We start from the raw sequence: 19,489 nt of genomic DNA, 5'->3' as shown, positions 1-19,489 counted from the left end.
AACTACTCAGGAGGCTGAGGCAGGAGAATCTTTTGAACCCAGGAGGTAAAGGTTGCAGCAAGCTGAGATCACGTCACTGCCCTCCAGCCTGGGCAACAGAGTGAGACCCTGTCTCAAAAAAATAAATATATATGTGTGTGTGTGTGTATATATATATATATACAGCAATGGAGTTTAGATATATAGTAAAAAGATGCATTGGGTTATAGATATGCGGAATCCTCACAGCCCCACAGACAATGGGAATAGAAAAAATATTATGTAGAAACGGGCACTGCAATGAAGAGAATTTTAATATTCAGAGAATTTAATGTATTTAGCTTTCAATACATTAATATAATAAAGCAAAATTATTTGGGTCAACAGAGGAGGTGCAAATGATATTATTAGAGCATTAGAGCTTGATTCCTTTGAATATGTTGAATGTAACAATGAGTGCCATGATGAATCCTATATTTGTTTATCTTTAGTTAAGTGAAAGTCTGTTTAAAGTGCTTTTATCCTTAATGTATGAGCAGATGTCATTTTATTTCCAATAAATGGTTGGTGGTCTACAGGAAACATCTGGAAATATCTACAAATTCTCTCCTCCTACTCCACAATTTTAAAATAGTAGCCTCTGGATTTAGAACATAAATACAAATGCTTCTGTGAGGTTTAGAACATACAGTTGTGAATATAACTGTTGGCTGAGGAAGCCCCATGATGGAACAGATTGATCTGGCAGCTGTAGGGAAGAGTGTCCACTCTGTGTGTGAAGTTAAGTACAGAGAGAAAAGGAAACTCATCATCTGCAAGGGGAGGGGATAGGCCCCAGTGGGCACTACAAGTAAAAGATCAGAGAAATTAGGGAGAGAGGAAATGAAAAGTTAAGCAGGTAAATGGATGTCTGACAAATTCCTCTGCATTTCATATTTGGTAAGCATGCTAAATAAACTTCAGTATGCATACTAAATACAATGGGAAACATAAATTCAGGAGCACTGGTTCTGATTTCATGCAGTGTAAGTCTATGTCTCAAAAAGTGCCTCATTTATTTAAACAATGGCATACCAGTTTCTGAGCTGTCCTTTGTTGATCTTTTTCAGATGATTAAAATTACATTATTAATTTATTATTTATGTTCTCAGTCTTTTGACCTATTGACAAAGCCTTCACTTTGTTTCTACTCTATTCTACAGAGAATACCAGCTCTGTGCAAGACAAAGAACTGGTCATATTGTAGGTTCTAGGAAGTACAGCAAAGAACGTAGTCTTTGTGTAAAGAGAAAACCTGGGAATAAAAAAGTTAACCGTATAAAAGAAATTATGCTAATACTAAGTGACATACAGACTCTACAGCATCTACAATAGGGAAACACTGATAATGGCCTACAGAAGTCTGGGAAGAATTCAGCTGACTCACAATCTGAAGTTGGTCTTGGAGGATGGTCAGATTTGGATCAATGCAGATGTTGAGAGATGGCATCAGAAGCAAAGGTGGTAGCATAAACAAAAGCCTAAAGGCAGGGATACATAACGAATGAGCATCAGACAGTGATGGAGCCAATCTGACTGGAGTGGAAGGATCATTAATATGACAAAATCATTAATATGAGATAATCTGATAAATATAATTTTAGAAGGGATGGTGGAAAATAACATCTCCAATTTCAGACTATCTAGCAGGGGATTTTGTCTAGATTTTGTGCTCAGTCACATGAGAAATCATCATCATGGGTATTCTAACCTTTGTGTTTCATCTGACTTTTACCATCTGTCCATCCTTTTTAGTCAGATGGTATAACAGCCACCCTTACTATACAATATATAAAAAAAGTCAATGAATTAGTAGTTCTGTATAAACTATCAACCATATGGTCCAAGTATCTTGGTTTAGGGAATATGTATTTGATTAAGTGTTTAAGAATGACATCGGACAAAGTAGCGAACACAGCAGAATGGCAGGGGATACTGGCCACGGTGATGAAACAGGAAAGGTTCCCTTGTCCCCTTTGCAGGGTGTGTGACAGGAGAAGTGTCTCACTTCTTCAGTGCCCCACTTCTCAAACCTCTATGGAACCATACAGACAGGCAGGTTGTGGGGCTCCGACTCCACAGCAGTGACAAGGGGTGAATGTTTACAGCTCATGAGGCCCCCGTGGGAGGGTGTTGTAGGGTGCTCTTTTAGTTTTGCCCTTTCAGTTTTGTTGTCTATAGGCGGCTTGTGTTAACCAGCTCAATTAGACCGTCTACTTTGTCGCAAGGACAGAGGGCTTTCTGTATCCAGGGTTCTTGCCTTGGCGTACGTACCACAAGAATCAGATCAAACGTGGGCTTGGAGAATGAGGGCAAGGTTTTATTGAGTGGAAGTAGCTCTCAGCAGATGGGGGAGCCAGAAGGGAGATGGTTTTGCCCTGGAGTTGGGCCGCTTGGTGGTCCAGGCTTTCCCCCAACTGACCCAGCCAAACTCCATGTCATTCTGCCGGTCGGTGGCCTGCTGGCTATGCTGGTGCCTGTTGGTGCATTCCTCTCAACATCCAGCCACCTGTGTGTTTCTCCGCTGATGTGCCCCTCTCGATGTCCAGCTGCTTCTTTGTCTCTGCCTTGCTAGGGTCTCAGGTTTTTATAGGCACAGGATGAGGACATGACAGGCCAGGGTGGTCTTGGGAAATGCAACATTTGGGCAGGAAATGCCTGTTCTCACCTAGGTCCGTGGGGGTGGAGCCCTAGCCAGGGACCATGTCCTCCTCTACCCAGCACTTCCCTTCTGCCTCTTCTGTATCATTTAAAGGGAACACACTCTTCCCTTCCCAACACTTCCGTATCAGTGAGAGCTGAGTCCAACTGTTTAAAGCATCTAAATAATGATGATTAATTGTGGCCCATCAACAATTTACTTCTTTTAACTTTTACGTCTGTGATTGTTCCGAAGTTCAGGCTGTTGTGCATAGGCCCCAAAGAGTCCAGACTACTTTGCTTCTACAAAATCTAGGGAATATTCAGAATTTAATCTAAAGTATCTTCTCTCTTTAATTATTGCACAACCTTAACTCAATATCCACAATCTTCAGATAACTAGACTTTTTCTTACTATACTTTTGAAAAAAGGCAAGCCATATTAAAATGAGCATATGCTATTTATTTGTTGAATTGTAACAACTGATATATCTTGGGCTCAGCACATTACACACCTCATTCTCTTGTACTTGCATTATCTAGAGTACTGATAATTGAAATTGATTACCAGAATGATCACTCCAAGAACCTTTAGTATTCTTTTTTATATCAAAGAACTGTTCAATCCTCATATTTATCATGGAATGACTGGAGACTCAGAGACTTGGAATGGTTCTCAACAACATATGATTATCTTGGAGAGTTCACCTTTCAAGAATTTACCACTTTTTCCTGTGGGAATGATTTCTTTAGCTACATTCTAGATCTGGCTTTGTTCCTGAGCCCCAGTTCCACGTTTACACCTGCCTGCTGCTATTTCTATGCTTTCCTTTGAACCAAGAGAATGAATAAGAATTCATCTGCTCTCACAGGATTCATATTTTGGCTGAGAAATATTATATATGTAAACAAATAGGCATGAAAGAGACTGAATGTTTATGTCTACACAAAATGTATGTGTTGAAATCTTAACCTCCAAGGCGATGGCATTAGATGGGGCCTCTGGGAGATGATTTGGTCATAGGGGTGGAGCCCTCATGAATGGAATTTGTACCCTTGTAAAAGAGACCCCAGAGAGATCCTACATCCCTTCTGCTATGTGAGGACACAGCAAGAAGTCAGCAGTCTGCAACCCAGAAAAGGCCCTCACTAAAACTCAACTGTGCTAGCACCCTGATCTTGGACTTCCCAGTTTCCAGAACTGTGAAAAATAAATTTCGGTTGCTTATAAGCCACACAGTCTGTGGTATTTTGTTATAGCAGCCCAAATGAACTAACACAAGGAATATGCCATATTATCATATGGCACTGAATGTTTTGGGTGGTGCTAATTTTGACAGGGTTTTTAGAGAAGGCCTCTTAGATAAAGTGTCAAGTTATGAATATAATGAGGGAGAAAGGCAAAGGAATATCTAGTCAAAATGTTTTTCAGTCCAAGGAAACTATATGTCATGAGACCCTGAAATGAGATCTGCTTTGTGAGTTTGGCTAACAACAAAGAGGCCAGTGGGAAATAAAACTAGTATTTGGTTACTACTGCCTCTACTAAATATGATGGGAACTTGGTTTGGGCCTTTCTTCTGCCTTCTCAAGGCTGCTACCCTAATTAAGGTCTCAGAACTTCATCTTTGCACCATCACAGGAACTTTTTTTTTTTTTTTTTTTTTTTTTTGCAGGTTGCCTAGTCTTCCAGCTCAGTTGCTTCTAAGCCATCTATTAAACACCATTACATCAATCTTTCAGAGTATTGTTTCCTTAAACGGCTCTGTTCCCACGTTTCTATGCGTCCTAATGCTAACTCCTAACACAGGCTTCATGAAGATTTTTCATTAACCCAGCCCATGTTGAGGGATCTCTTTTCTGAATGTTTGCAGAAATACTGGTTTCCACCCCACACACTTTAATACAATGAACATTTTTCATATGCATCCATATTCTCTTCTCACATTGTGACTTCCTTGATGCAGCAACACATTTGTTTTACTTTACCCATTTAGAAAAAGAAAAGCAGATTCAGATTATTATTTATGGTACTCAGCATACTACTAGTTACTCTAAGATTACCATAATCTATAGAAGACTCACCTGTTTATCCTTAATTAAATATAAACATGATTCGTCACAACTACCTATCCTTTCAGTAGTGCATTCTTTTCTCTGAAAATCTCCTATTGGTAGGAACTGAAGAATGTTAAAATTCCTTTGAAAAAAGAGCTTTTGAAATAGTCATATTATATACATATTATAACTAAAGATATTACAATATAGTTATAGCCTAGAACAACATGGGGATTAAGGGAATAATCCCCCCCCCCCAACACACACACACAGTTGAAAAATCCATAAATAAATTTTGACTTCTCAAAAACTTAACTACTGTGATGGTTAATATTGAGTGTCAACTTGATGGATTGAAGGATGCAAAGTATTGCTCCTAGGTGTGTCTGTGAGGGTGTTGCCAAAGGAGATTAACATTTGAGTCAGTGGACTGGGAAAGGCACTACTGAGTGGGTACAATCTAATCAGCTGCCAGCATGACCAGAATAAAAGCAGGCAGAAGAACATGGCAAAACTAGACTGGTTTAGTCTTCTGGCCTACATCTTCCTCTCATGCTGGATGCTTCCTGCCCTCAAACATCAGACTCCAAGTTCTTCAGCTTCAGGACTCGGACTGGCTTCTTTGCTTCTCAGCTTGCAGACAGCCTACTGTGGGACCTCACCTTGTGATCATGCGAGTCAATACTCCTTAATAAACTCCCCTTTATGTATACATCTATCCTATTACTTTGGTCCCTGTAGAGAACTCTGACTAATACAACTACTGTTAAACAGAAGCCTTACCAATAACATAGTCAATTAACACATATCTTGTATGCTGTATGTGTTATATACTGTTTTCTTACAATAAAGTAAGCTAGAGAAAAGAAAATGTGAAGGAAAGCATAATGAAGAGAAAATATATTTGTTATTCATTAAGTGGAAGTGGGTCATCCTAAGGGTCTTCATTATTATTTTCACATTTAGTAGGCTAAGGAGAAGAGAAGGGGTTGATTTTGCTCTCTCAGGGATGGCAGAAGTGGAAGAAAATCTGCATATAAACAGACCCTCCAAGTTCAAAACTTTGTTCAAGGGTCAACTCTGTATGTGTGTGTGTGTGTGCACTCTATACATTTATTATTTTTAATCATATATAACAAATATGATTAAAACACCTTTATATAAACTAGATATTCATTTTAATACTTTCCCACATAAGATAACATCTAACATTTATTAAGCACTTGACAGTTGTCAAAACATACATATTTTATCATATGTGGGTCTCAAAGTACCCTATGAACTATTAGGCAGGGTGTTGTTTTGTCATCATCAGATAAATTAAATGACTTGCTAGAGATCATGCATCTAGTAGGTGACAGGACATATAATTTCTAAACCATTGCTTTTTCACTATAAACCAGAAATAATCTATGTTTCTTCTGAATATGCCATCATTCTGCCTTTCTCATTGATACAGAAAGAGGGAAATTTGGAGAGAGAAAAATAGGGAAAGAAGGACAGAGGGAGAGGAAGAGAAGTAGAGGGAGAGAGAGAGTTAAATTTTTTAGCAGGTTTATTTCAGATATTTTCAAACAGTGTTCTGTAGTAGACCAGATGTGCACTAAAATTGAACTGAGCACAGAAAGCTCAGTTGCTGGCACATATAGGCCCTTAATAAGTGTTTGCTGATGAATGAAAGTGTTGCCATATTTTTCTAATTTGAGTGGATTTTTTAAGACACTCTATCTCTCTTTTTAATGACTGAGATTTCACTCATCTTTTCTCACATTTGGTGGACTAAAAATAACCAGGCATAAGTTTTATTTTTTTAAGACCCTCATATCCACTGAGGTTTTACGAGGGAACTCAGAAAATATGCTTTTGGTTACTGCCTGACTGCATCATGTCAAACCTTGTGGTTACATTCTAGAAATTAGCAATGTCAATGCGGAATTATCCATGCTCTCCTTGGCAGCAAGATACGGCCAGTGTCAAATTAAAATAGCTAAGCATGATGGATGATAATAAAGGGGAGACTTGGGGGAAGCTGTTTATGGGTTGTTCTCAGAACTGCCTTAAGTAAAGAGAAAAGAATACTCTCACATTTTCATAGAGTATATGCCAAATGCACAGTCACCAATATTTGATAATTACATGAAGATTTCTAAACACTTTAAGAACTTCTCCCATCCTTGGAGGTGCAGCACCCTGTTATGTCATTGGGGAAGCTTTCCAGCAAAATCATTTCATATAGATTGCTGGTAAATAAGTTGAGATCCAAGACCAGTGTTTATTTGTTTTCTCCTTTGACCAACATATGTAGCTTTATTATTAGGATCCAACATATATGTTGATATAGCACTGATTTTTTATAGCTAGCTGGGAAATGGATTATGAAGAATATCTTATCTGCTCTTTACTTACATCAGCTTTGTGTAATATGATCAGTCCTGCATAGCCATCTCCAGTATTTCATGGGGTGTCGTACATTTTCACTCTGTAGCAGAAAAACAGGTAATTAGGTTTTTTACTTTTTGTGTATGTCTAAAAATTCTAAAAATAATGACTTTCAGGTTATGTACCACTAGCATCTAATAATCACTTGTAAAAGGTCTGATATTGTACCTCAGCCTCAGCCAATTTGGCAAGTCGTTAAAGTCCTAAAAATATCACTTCTGTTGGTCATTATGTTCCCTCTGGAGAATGTGTGCCCTTAGTACATCCGCCATCAAAATAGAAGCACTTGAAATTCTAAGCTTATATGTGGGTCAATATTTTGGGATAGATTCACATGTCTATCACAATATCAGAAATTATCAAAGTCACAAAAGTTCATCTGAGCTCTTAATGAATATGTGATCATCTGTCTATTTACCTATCTCTCAACCATCTATTGTCTCTCTGTTTTTTTCCATAGCTGAAACAAAGCTGGATTTCTGTTGTACAGAATTTTGGAGATAGATCATATGTTATTAAAGACCTTTTTTTAGTCTTCTCTAGCTGTCATAACAAAATACCACTGACTGGGTGGCTTAAACAACAGAAATTTATTTTCTCACAATTACAGAGGCTGGAAGTCAGAGAGCAGAATCCCAGTATGGTTGGATTTGGGTGAGAAATCTCTTTTGGTTTATGGATGGGCGCCTTCCTGTGTGTCCTCGCATGGGGGAGAGAGAGAGAGAAAGAATGAAAGCAAATTCTCTGTTGTCTCTTATTATAAGGACCTATCAGATCAATCATATATGGACCCTACCTTCTAGACTCATTTAACTTTAGTTACTGACTTATGGGCCTTATCTCCAAATATAGTTACTTTGAGGATTAAGGTTTCCAGACATGAATTTTGAGAGTACACATTTCAGTCCATAGCCATCCTGTAATGGTTTGACACTTTAAAGGGTTAGCTTCTAAGTATGAGAAAAACATATACACAAATAACATTCTGAAGAAAATTAAATTTTCTTCTCACAGCAGAGATGGAGGGTAAATCTACTGGACAGTGGATAGCTCACCTTTATATTTATGACAATCACATTTCTGTTTATTACATCATCTAAAATATAATTATTTTGTATACAATTGTGCAATTGGTCTATCAGTAACTTTTCTTTAAAATATTATTTGCAGCTTACTATATGCAGAAAATTCAAACTGAACCCCTTCCTTACACCATATTCAAAAATCAACTCAAGATGGATTAAAGACTTAAATGTAAATTCCCAAACTATAAAAGCCCTGGAAGACAACCTAGGCAATACCATTCTGGACATAGGAAGAGGCAAAGATTTCACAATGAAAACTGGATCTACTAGTTGATTTGCCACGAGATCCGGGAGCATCACTTAACTTCTCTAAGCCTCAATATTTTCATACACAGAATGGTGGTTAAGAAAAATAATAGAACTTCTAGGTGGATAACTTTTTAAAAAATCTGTTTACCAGGAGAACCAGGTTCAGGAAGCTTCTGGGTAGATGAATATGTGGAGATTCCTGGAGAGAGGCAGGCCGAGGACATGGAAGATGTGCACGCCTTCCCCCATACCTTGCTCTATGTGTCTCTTCATCAGTATCCTTTGTAATACCCTTTATAATAAACCAGTAAATGTAAAAAGAAAAAAAAAAGTGTGTTTTAGCTGGGCATAGTGACTCACACTTGTAATCCCAGCACCAGTTTGGGAGACTGAGGCAGAAGGATAGCTTGAGCTCAGGAATTCTAGATCATCCTGGGCAATATGGTAAAACCTTGGCTCTACAAAAAAACACAAAAATTAGCTGGGCGTGGTGGTACACACCTGTCGGCTCAGCTACTTGGGACACTGAGGTGGGAGGATCTCTTGAGCCCGGGAGGTCAAGGCTATAGTGAGCCACAATCATGCCACTGCACTTCAGCCTGGGTGACAGAGCAAGACTCTGTCTCCAAAAATAACAACAACAAACCCAAAAAAGTGTGTTCAAAGTATTTAATATCATGCTCCTCTTCCCTGTTCCTATAACACTGAATGGCATATAATACTAAGCTATGGTATAGTTAAGAGCTTTTAGATCATCAATAGTACTTACATACACAAGCTGAGACCACCTGAACCTGAGCTTGTGGCCATAAAAATAGGTACAGTTGTCCAAGAGATATGGCCCCCCTTTACATTCTGCCAAATACAGCTGTTCTGGCCTGGGTGGAAGCAACTCACTATGAGCTTCATCCTCTTCCAAACTAGTTGCCATGTCTAAACATGAGCTTCTATTGCTCTAGGTAACTGGTCTTACAGGAGGAAGAAGAGCAAGATCAAAGGGGTGAAGTAAACTCAGAAAGATTCTTAACCTTAAATATTCTCAATCTAGTCTAGAATGTGCTTATTAGATATAATATAAATAAACACTTGCAGCACTGATAAAATATGTTAATAGGTGAGGTCCTTAGAAGCTTTATAGGAGACATGTATGGTGTCATAATTGTTTCAGGCCAAATGAAACCCTCCCAACATCATACGTTGTCTAATCCTTCAAGATTTGGGAAGAGAAGGAAAACTTTATGAGCTGAATTTTGCATTGTGGAGAGAGAAGGATGAGGTTGAGTACTTAAAAATACACATTTTATATCTTCGTTGAGCATCTGCTATATAATAAACACTGTGCTAGGCACCAGAAAAAATGCTGAACAAAATGGGCATTGTCTTCAGCCCTCACACAACTCACAGTCTAAAGGGATGACATATTTTTAAGTGTTTCCTGATGCTAATACAAAGCACATTTGACTATTAAAAATGTTCCGTGTTGTTTTTCCACACGTCAGTCTCATGTCTTCTCATCCTTCCATATGGTTCTCAGCCTAGATCACTTCAAATTCATTATCCCCTTCTCACACTAACTCTTTTTGGGTTGGGGAGAGCATTCCAAAGTCTTTTTTTTTTTCATTTGGGCTTCAAACCCAGGTGTATCACTACATTCTCTAATAGTAAAATTCCTGAAATTATTGTTTCCACAAACTATCCTTTGGCCAACTTGAAACCTTCTCTTGAGAAAACCATCACTCAGTAGGTGTTTTAGAAGAGTTTTTGTTTTAGTCATAGTGAGACAACAGTTAAGGTCCCTATTCATGCACTTTTCCCCAACTCACTGACGTACTATCTTTTCAAGGATTCTTAAGTTAAATTTAGTGTCAGGATCCAGTCACGGTAACAAATTGATGAGTTTAAACAAACTGCCTCGATGGAAGACAGACCATAATCATTCCTTCCCCCATGCCTCAATACTCTGATCTTCATCAGCAGCTTCTCTTAGCACTATCTGGCCAGAGATTTCTACTTATTTTACACAATTTCTTTGACTCAAACCTCAAGAACATAATTTCCTCCTCCTGACAGCCTATGGCCTTTGAAGGGCATTTCACTTATGGAAAGAAATTAGCCTGAAAGGCTGGCCAAGTTAAATGAGGTCTATCACAGATAAAATTTAGAGAGCAAGAATGGGTAAATAATAATGAATTTATTAAACAATAGCAAATATTATTGAGCCTTTACTGTGTGCTTTATGTGCATAATGACAACACTATGAGGCAGCCACAAGTATTACATCTACAAAAGAGGCATAGAGATATTAAGAAACTTACACACAATTACACAGCTGAGAAGTAGCCAAGTGGATTTGAGTTCAGAGTAGCTCCAGAAGCCCTGCCCTAAACCACTATACTACAGAAAAATGTTTTACCATAAGACTCAGAAATAAGACTAGCTCATTCAATACTAGTAAGTTTACTATTATTATTATTATTATACTTTAAGTTCTAGGGTACATGTTCCCAATGTGCAGTTTTGTTACATAGGTATATATGTATCACATTGGTTTGCTGCACCCAAAAACTCATCATTTACATTAGGTATTTCTCCTAATTCTATCCCTCCCCCAGCCCCCCACCCCCCAAGAGGCCCCAGTGTGTGATATTCCCCTCCCTGTGTTCTCACTGTTTGACTCCCATCTATGAGTGAGAACATGCAGTGGTTGGTTTTCTGTCCTTGTGACAGTTTGCTGAGAATGATGGTTTCCAGCTTCATCCATGTCCCTGCAAAGGACATGAACTCATCCCTTCTTCTGGCTGCATAGTATTCCATGGTGTATATGTGCCACATTTTCTTAATCCAGTCTATTACTCACGGACATTTGAGTTGGTTCCAAGTCTTTGCTATTGGAAATAGTGCTGCAATAAACATATGTGTGCATGTGTCTTTATAGTAGCATGATTTATAATCCTTTGGGTATATAACCAGTAACGGGATCACTGGGTCAAATGGTATTTCTAGTTCTAGATCCTTGAGGAATCACCACACTGTCTTCCACAACGGTTGAACTAGTTTACACTTCCACCAACAGTGTAAAGGCATTCCTATTTCTCCACATCCTCTCCAGCATCTGTTGTTTCCTGACTTTTTAATGATCATCATTCTAACTGGCATGAGATGGTATCTCATTGTGGTTTTGATTTGCATTCTCTGATGACCAGTGATGATGAGCTTTTCTTCATATGTCTCTTGGCTGCATAAATGTCATCTTTTGAGAGGTATGTGTTCATATCCTTTACCCACTTTTTGATGGGGTTGTTTTTTTCTTGTAAGTTTAGTTCTTTGTAGATTCTGGATATTAGCCCTTTGTCAGATGTGTAGATTGCAAAACCTTTCTTCCATTCAGTAGGTTGCCTGTTCACTCTGCTGATAGTTTCTTTTGCTGTGCAGAAGCTTTTTAGTTTAATTAGATCTCATTTGCCAATTTTGGCTTCTGTTGCCATTGCTTTTGGTGTTTCAGTCATGAAGTCTTTCCCCATGCCTATGTCCTGAATGGTATTGCCTAGGTTTTCTTCCAGGCTTTTTATGGTTTTAGGTCTAACATTTAAGTATTTAATCCATCTTGAGTTAATTTTTGTATACAGTGTAAGGAAGGGATCCAGTTTCAGCTTTCTACATATGGCTAGCCAGTTTTCCAGCACCATTTATTAAATAGGGAATCCTTTCCCCATTGCCCGTTTTTGTCAGGTTTGTCAAAGATCAGATGGTAATAGATGTGTGGTGTTATTTCTGAGGTCTCTGTTCTGTTCCATTGGTCTATATATCTGTTTTAGCACCAGTACCGTGCTGTTTTGGTTACTGCAGCCTCGTAGTATAGTTTGAAGTCAGGTAGTGTGATGCTTCCAGCTTTGTTCTTTTTGCTTAGGATTGTCTTGAATACTAGTAAGTTTTAAATTTTTGTTATCCTTGGTTACTTGCAAGAGAGATCAGCTTTTAGTAATGTATTTCAGCTTTTGAAGTTTATATTATGTACCCCCAGTTAACCACTTTTCACACACACATCTTTAATAACATCTGAAAAACATAGTTGATAAAAAATTTGAATGCAGAATAACAATCCTACTAAAAATGGACAAACTACTTGAACATATTGTTTACCAAAGAGGATACACAGATGGCTAACAAACACACACACAAAAATTATAAACACCATGCAACATTAGAGAAGTGCACATTAAACCTACAATGGGATGGAATATGCCACACACCTATTGAAAGTTTAAAATTAAATAGAATCATCATACCAAATGCCAGTGAGCATAAGGAATAACTAAAAGTCTCGTAAATACTGGTGTTTAAGTAAAATAGTATAACCACTCTGGAAAATAGCTTGGCAATTTCTTAAAAAGGTAAGTGTACACTCACCCATTGAAATAGCCATTCCACTCCTAGGTATTTATCCAAGAGAAAATAAAGCATGTGTTCATAAAAGGATTTGTAAGCAAATGTTGATATCTGAATTATTTGTAATAGCCAATACCTGGAAACAACTGCAATATCCAACAATGTCTGAATGGCTACACAAACTGTGGTATATCTATACAATGAGATACTACTGACTGATAAAAAGGCATGAACTATTGATGCATGCAATAATATGGATTAATCTCTAAAAATAGTTATAATGAGTGAAAGAAACCAGACACAAAAAATTACGTAGTTTATAATGCCAATTATATAAAACTCTAGAAAATGCAAATAAATCTCTAGTAACAGAAAACAAAGCAATTGTTGCCTGGGAGAGCAGTAATAGGAAGGGATAGGATGGAGAAATTACAAAGAAGAAACCAATCTACTCACTATCTTTTAGTTATGGTTTTTCAAAACTTATCAAATTGTACATTTTAGTATAAGCAGTTTATAGTATGTCAAGTATACCACAATAAAGCTCAGTTTAAAACGTTTTTAAAAAAGTTTTTTAAAATGACAATAACACCCTTATTGAAAAACACAGAACTTTTTCCAAAATTTTCACTGATGTTGGTTTGTGGCATTAACATTTCTGGGGAAACTTTAATGTATGTTATTGTGAGACTAATAAGCACCCCAAATATTTCAGTCCTGATGTGTAATTCTAGAAATTTTGATAGGTCAAGGGAAATGTCTTTGCTTTCGGGGAAGCCTCCCTTTCCCTTCAAATCTACCTGGTGGTTTGGCTGCTTTTTCCTGACACAAATTTGAATAGTCCTGACTGCATATGTGGGAGGTGATACTTGATGATCTTCCTGACAAGTTGTCTCATGCATGGAGCCACCTGATCAAACTATTCCCCAGAAGCTGTACATCTGGATCATTTCAGGACGCTTACTTGAAATTGTCAATCATTTCAGAATGCCAGAGAAATCTGTTTTTCTAGGTTGTAGAGAAGAGACTTCTATTTAATGTCTGTAAGATCTCTTGTTTGGTTTACCTTAAGGTTGAAACCCTGCCTGCAGGTGCACATTTCAATTTTCTATAGTACTTATGATTAACTTTTAAGAGTTGTTTGGTTTTGTTATTGACAAGGAAACAAAAAACAAACAAAAGAAATTGCACATGTTGAACACTTGATGGGTGTTCAGTTCAATTATTTCTAACAGAATATTTAAGACTCAGTAAATATAGTTATTACTTATAAATGTCAGCACATTTAGATTTTCAACTACATAGCATTTCAATATTTGTCCATGAGATGTATATGTATATGTATATGTATATGTATATGTATATGTATATGTATATAGAGAGAGAGACAGAGAGAGAGACAGAGAGAACCTAAGCTTTCACAACCTTTTTATCCACATTATAGTACTATGAAGTAAAGATTACTATAAAATGAAGAATTCTATGATGAATTTTATACATTCTTGAACATACATTAGAGCTTTTAATACTCTGTGGGTAAAAAAATACGGAAAATAAAACTAAGCAAGTTATGAGCATATTTTATAGATATGTTAGTATTGAAGTATATCATTTCAACCTTACCTTTGAGAAGTACTTGAATCCCTCAAAAATTTAGATAATTTTTAAGGCAACTTTATTATACATTTCTTATGGTAGAATACATTTACTTTGAGATGGTATTATAAATACACACACATATATGTGTATATTTATTTATACATGTACACACACAGTTAATAATCATTAAATATGGTCTGCTTATATTTTTCATCATGCTTCAAACTTGTTATATTCAGAATTCCCACTTATATAAGTATTTCAGTAATAAAATTGATTTTTATCTTTTACTTCTCATAAGTATGATTTAATTTTACACTATATTATATTTCACATCATGGATTCAGCCCTAGGCAGAATTTAATTGATGCCTATAATAAACTCCAAGTTTTTTATGAGCTAACAAATCCTAATCCTCAAGACGAAAGTATAAACAGGACCAACATTCTTGAGTCACATAATTGTTTTTTTCTGCTAAAAATAATTATCTTTATTTGATCTATAGCCATATGTGTACCTATATTTATTTATACATACACTCACACACACATTCAAACCCACTTACACAAGCATATATAAACACATTCAACAGCAGAAGGCCAATAGTTATAGTGCTTATTTCTAAACAGAGAAACATTCCAACATAATTGTATTCTTTAATCAAGAATTTCAAAAAAAATCTGATTTATTTTCTGGGAAAGAATATAATTATTTATTTCTGTTTGTGGATTTAGATGCTATAGAAAACTGTATAAAGTACTGCTCTCCGTAAAATGTTGGTTAATATTCAAAATATTGATAGGGTTTAAAAAACTCTATTTGAGATAACTTACATATTAGGTATTTCATGTGCACAATAGCTATTGCCCTTAACTGATTTTTATGGGCTACAAATTATTAAATAATACTTTCGGATTTATCCTGTGTTTTATCTTTTGGCAAATGATAATTTATGCCTATAGCCCACTGTTCAGTTTTCAATATAGCATAAAAGGGAGTCAAATGCAAATAAAAACATTTTGATAAAACTTCATTTTATATAGAAAAAAATAGATGAGTGCACGTTTAGAAGTAGGTTGATTTCAAGTCAATATCAAATTTCCAGGAATATACCTATTTAAATTATATACAGACAGTTTTATTTTATTGGGAATAAATTAGGTGGAACAACCCAGCATGAAGACAGGGATAAATGCTCTCTGAAGATATTATGAGCACCTTTCTAGAATTCTTCCTATAACACAGCCTTATTATCAAATGGGAACTTCAAGCTAACTTAACAGCTATGGGTACACAAAGGCATACAGACTGGTATAAGGAACATTGAAGACTCAGAGGGGGAAGAGTAGGAGGGGAGCGAAGGATTAAAAATAATATACATACTGACTACAATGTGCAGCATACAGGTGACAGGTGCACTAAAATCTGACTTCACCACTATACAATTCATCCATATAACGAAAAACTACACATACCCCCAAAACTATTGAAATAAAATATACGTGTGTATGTGTGTGTGTCTATGTGTATAATTTTTAAAAGCATACCTTTACATATTTAAATATTTCTCATATTTTCATTATAAATAACTAATATATGGCAGTTTATCTCTACATTTCAGAGCTCTCAAACATAGTGATGGTTACAAAGAAAGATTCTTACCACAGTTGATATTGAAAACTCTTTTCAGTCTTACTTATTGATGTGGTTTGGCTCTGTGTCTGCACCCAAATATCATCTTGAGTTGTGATCCTTAGTGTTGGAGGAGGGTCCTGGTGGTAGGTGACTGGATCATGGGGGTGGGTTTTTCTATATGCTGGTCTTGTGATAGTGAGTGAGTTCTCAGGAGATCTGATGGTTTAAAAAGCATGTGGCACTTCCCCCTCACTCTCTTACTCTCCAGCTCCTCAGTGGGAAGATGTACCTTGCTTCCTTTTCACCTTCCACCAAGATTGTAAGTTTCCTGAGGCTTTCTAGTCATGCGTCCAGTTAAGCCTGCAGAACTGTGAGTCAATTAAACCTCTTTTCTTCATAAATTACCCAGTCTCAGGTAGTTCTTTATAGCAGAGTGAAAACAGACTAGTACAAAAAAATTGGTACCAGAGGAGGGGGCACTGCTATAAAGATACCTGAAAATGTGGAAGTGACTTTGGAACTAGTTAATGGGCAGAGCTTGGAACAGTTTGGAAGGCTCAGAAGAAGACAGGAAGAGGTGGAAAAATTTGGAAATTCCTAGAGACTTGTTGACTGGTTTTGACCAAATTACTGATAGTGATATAAACAATGAAGTCCAGGCTGAGGTGATCTCATATAGAGATGAGGAACGTATTGGGAACTGGAGTAAATGTCACTCTTGCTATGCTTTAGCAAAGAGACTGGCAGCATTTTTCCCCTACCCTAGAGATCTCTGGAACTCTGAACTTGAGAGAGATGATTTAGGGCACCTGGCAGAAGAAATTTCTAAGGAGCAAAGCATTCAAGATGTATCCTGGCTGTCTCTAAAATTATATGCACATATGTGTGAACAAAAAGATTGTCTGAAACTGGAACTTACATTTAAAAGGGAATCAGAGTATAAAAGTTTGGAAAATTTGCAGCCTGGTCATTTGGCAGAAAAGAAAAACCCATTTTGGGGGGAGAAATTTAAGCCTGCTACAGAAATATGCATAAAAGGAGCCAAATATTAATAGCCAAGACAATGGGGAAAATGTCTCCAGGGCATTTCAGGGAACTTTACAGCAACCCCTCCTATCACAGGCTCAGAGGCCTGGAGGGAAAAATGGTTTCTTGGGCCAGGCCCAGTGCCCTACTGCTCTGTGCAGCCTCAGGACTTTGTGTTCAGCATTCCAGCCACTCCGACTCCAGCCGAGGCTAAAAGGGGCCAAAGTACACCTTGGGCCATGGATTCAGAGGGTGCAAACCCAAAGCCTTGGCAGCTTCCATCTGGTGTTGAGCCTGCAGGTGCTCAGAAGGCAAGAGTTGAGGTTTGGGAAACTCTGCCTAAATTTCAGAGAATGCGTGGAAGTGGCTAGATATCCAGGCAGAAGTCTGCTCCAGGAACAGAGCCCTCACAGAGAATCTCTACTAGGGCAGCACAGAGGGGGAATTGTGGGTTTGGAGCCCCTACACAGAATCCCCACTGGGGCACTGTCTAGTGGAGCTGTAAGAAGAGGGCCACTGTCCTCCAGATTCCAGAATGGTAGATCCACCGAAAGCTTGCTCCACGCACCTGGAAAAGTAGCAGGCACTAAACACCAGCCTGTGAAAGTAGCCAATGGGGCTTTACCCAGCAGAGACACATGGACCCAAGGCCTTGGGAGCCCACCCTTTTCATCGGCATGCCCTGTAGGTGAGAGATGGAGTCAAAGTAGATTATTGTGGAACTTTAAGATTAACGACTATCCTACAGGGTTTCAGACTTGCATGGGGCCTGTAGCCCCTTTGTTTTGGCCAATTTCTCCCATTTGGAATGGGAACATTTACACAATGACTGTACATCCATTTTATCTTGGAAGTAACTAAGTTATTTTTGATTTTACAGGCTCATAGGAAGAAGGGACTTGCCTTGTCTCAGATGAGTCTTTGGACTTAGACGTTTTGGTTAATGCTGGAATGAGTTAAGACTTTCGGGGACTGTTGGGAAGGCATGATGTGTTTTGAAATGTGAGAAGGACATGAGATTTGGGAGGGGCCAAGGGCAGACTGATAACGTTTGGCTCTGTGTCCCCATCCAATTCTCATCTCGAGTTGCGATCCTTAGTGTTGGAGGAGAGACCTGTGGGAGGTGACTGGATCATGGGGTGGATTTCCCCTATGTTCATCTCATGATAGTGAATAAGTTCTCATGAAATCTGGTGGTTAAAAAAGCATGTGGCACTTCCCCCCTTGCTACCTCTCTGTTTCCTGCTCCACCATGAGAAGATGTGCCTTGTTTCCCCTTTGCCTTCTGCCATGATTTTAAGTTTCCCGAGGCCTCCCAGTCTTGCTTCTGGTTAAGCTTGCAGAACTGTGAGTCAATTAAACCTTTTTTCTTCATGAATTACCTGGTCTCAGGTAGTTTTTTTATAGCTTGTGAAAACAAACTAATACACCTCTCTATGGACTCACCTATCTTGTTATTTAAGAACAAAATATCTAATAGTAGAAGAACTTATGTCATATCACAATGGAATAGTAATCCATGGTCATAAAAATGATACAGAGGCTAGGCGTGGTGGCTCACACCTGTATTCCCAGCACTTTGGGAGCCTGAGGCAGGTTGACCGCCTGAGGTCAGAGTTCGAGACCAGCCTGGCCAACCTAGTGAAACCCCATCTCTACTAGCAGAGTGAAACCCCATCTCCACTAAAAATACAAAAAAATTAGCTGGCTATGGTGGCATGCGCCTGTAGTCCCTGCTACTCAGAGATTGAGGCAGGAGATTTGCTGGAACCCAGGAGGCAGAGATTGCAATGAGCCAAGATCACGCCACTGCACTCCAGCCTGGGCAACAGAGCGAGACTCTATCTTGGAAAAAAAAAAGAAAAAAGATACAGTAATCTTTCACTATGGATTATTATTTCACATTAATCTCATATGGTCCAATAAGGACAGTTTATAAGCTGGCAAAAAATAAAAATAAATCAAATTTTGGCAAAGAAAAATGAACCCAAGAATTGGAATGGACTATTAACAGTCATAGGGTTTTCCTTTATGTTGATAAAGGTATTTTGGAATTAGAGAGTCATTTTGCAACTTGTGAATATACTAAAAGCTACTAGCTTGTACACCTTAAAATGATGACATTTATGGTTTGTGAAATATATCTAAGTTTTTAAAAGATGAAACTACTTTGAAAAACAAAAGTCTTATGAATATGGTACTTTAAGCATGAACTTAATTTTTAATCTAATATTACTGCCATGTTGTATTAAATATATTTGTTTCAAGAGTATTCATGATAGTTCACTTGAGAATTTTTATAGCAACTCATTTAAAATCTTTGTTAAGTAATATCAACATCTCAGTCATCTAAT

General features: G+C 37.7%; 1 long non-coding RNA gene across 4 annotated transcripts in view; it reads right to left on the bottom strand.

The window, feature by feature from the left end:
* Nucleotides 1-334: 334 nt before the first annotated feature.
* The window catches only part of LOC129531819 (uncharacterized), a 210,501-nt gene continuing 191,346 nt past the window's right edge, over nucleotides 335-19,489 (bottom strand). For 3 of the 4 annotated variants that reach the window (XR_008677244.2, XR_008677245.2, XR_008677243.2), the window contains one exon: nucleotides 4,972-7,195. This is a non-coding gene — a long non-coding RNA (uncharacterized lncRNA). Of the gene's footprint in view, nucleotides 1,500-4,971; nucleotides 7,196-19,489 lie in introns of those variants that run through there. The other variant, XR_008677246.2, reaches the window with a different exon arrangement.

This window comes from Gorilla gorilla, chromosome 12 (assembly GCF_029281585.2).
Source record: "Gorilla gorilla gorilla isolate KB3781 chromosome 12, NHGRI_mGorGor1-v2.1_pri, whole genome shotgun sequence".
In the NCBI taxonomy this organism is placed as follows: Eukaryota; Metazoa; Chordata; class Mammalia; order Primates; family Hominidae; genus Gorilla; species Gorilla gorilla.
This window is presented reverse-complemented; position numbering and strand designations above follow the sequence as displayed.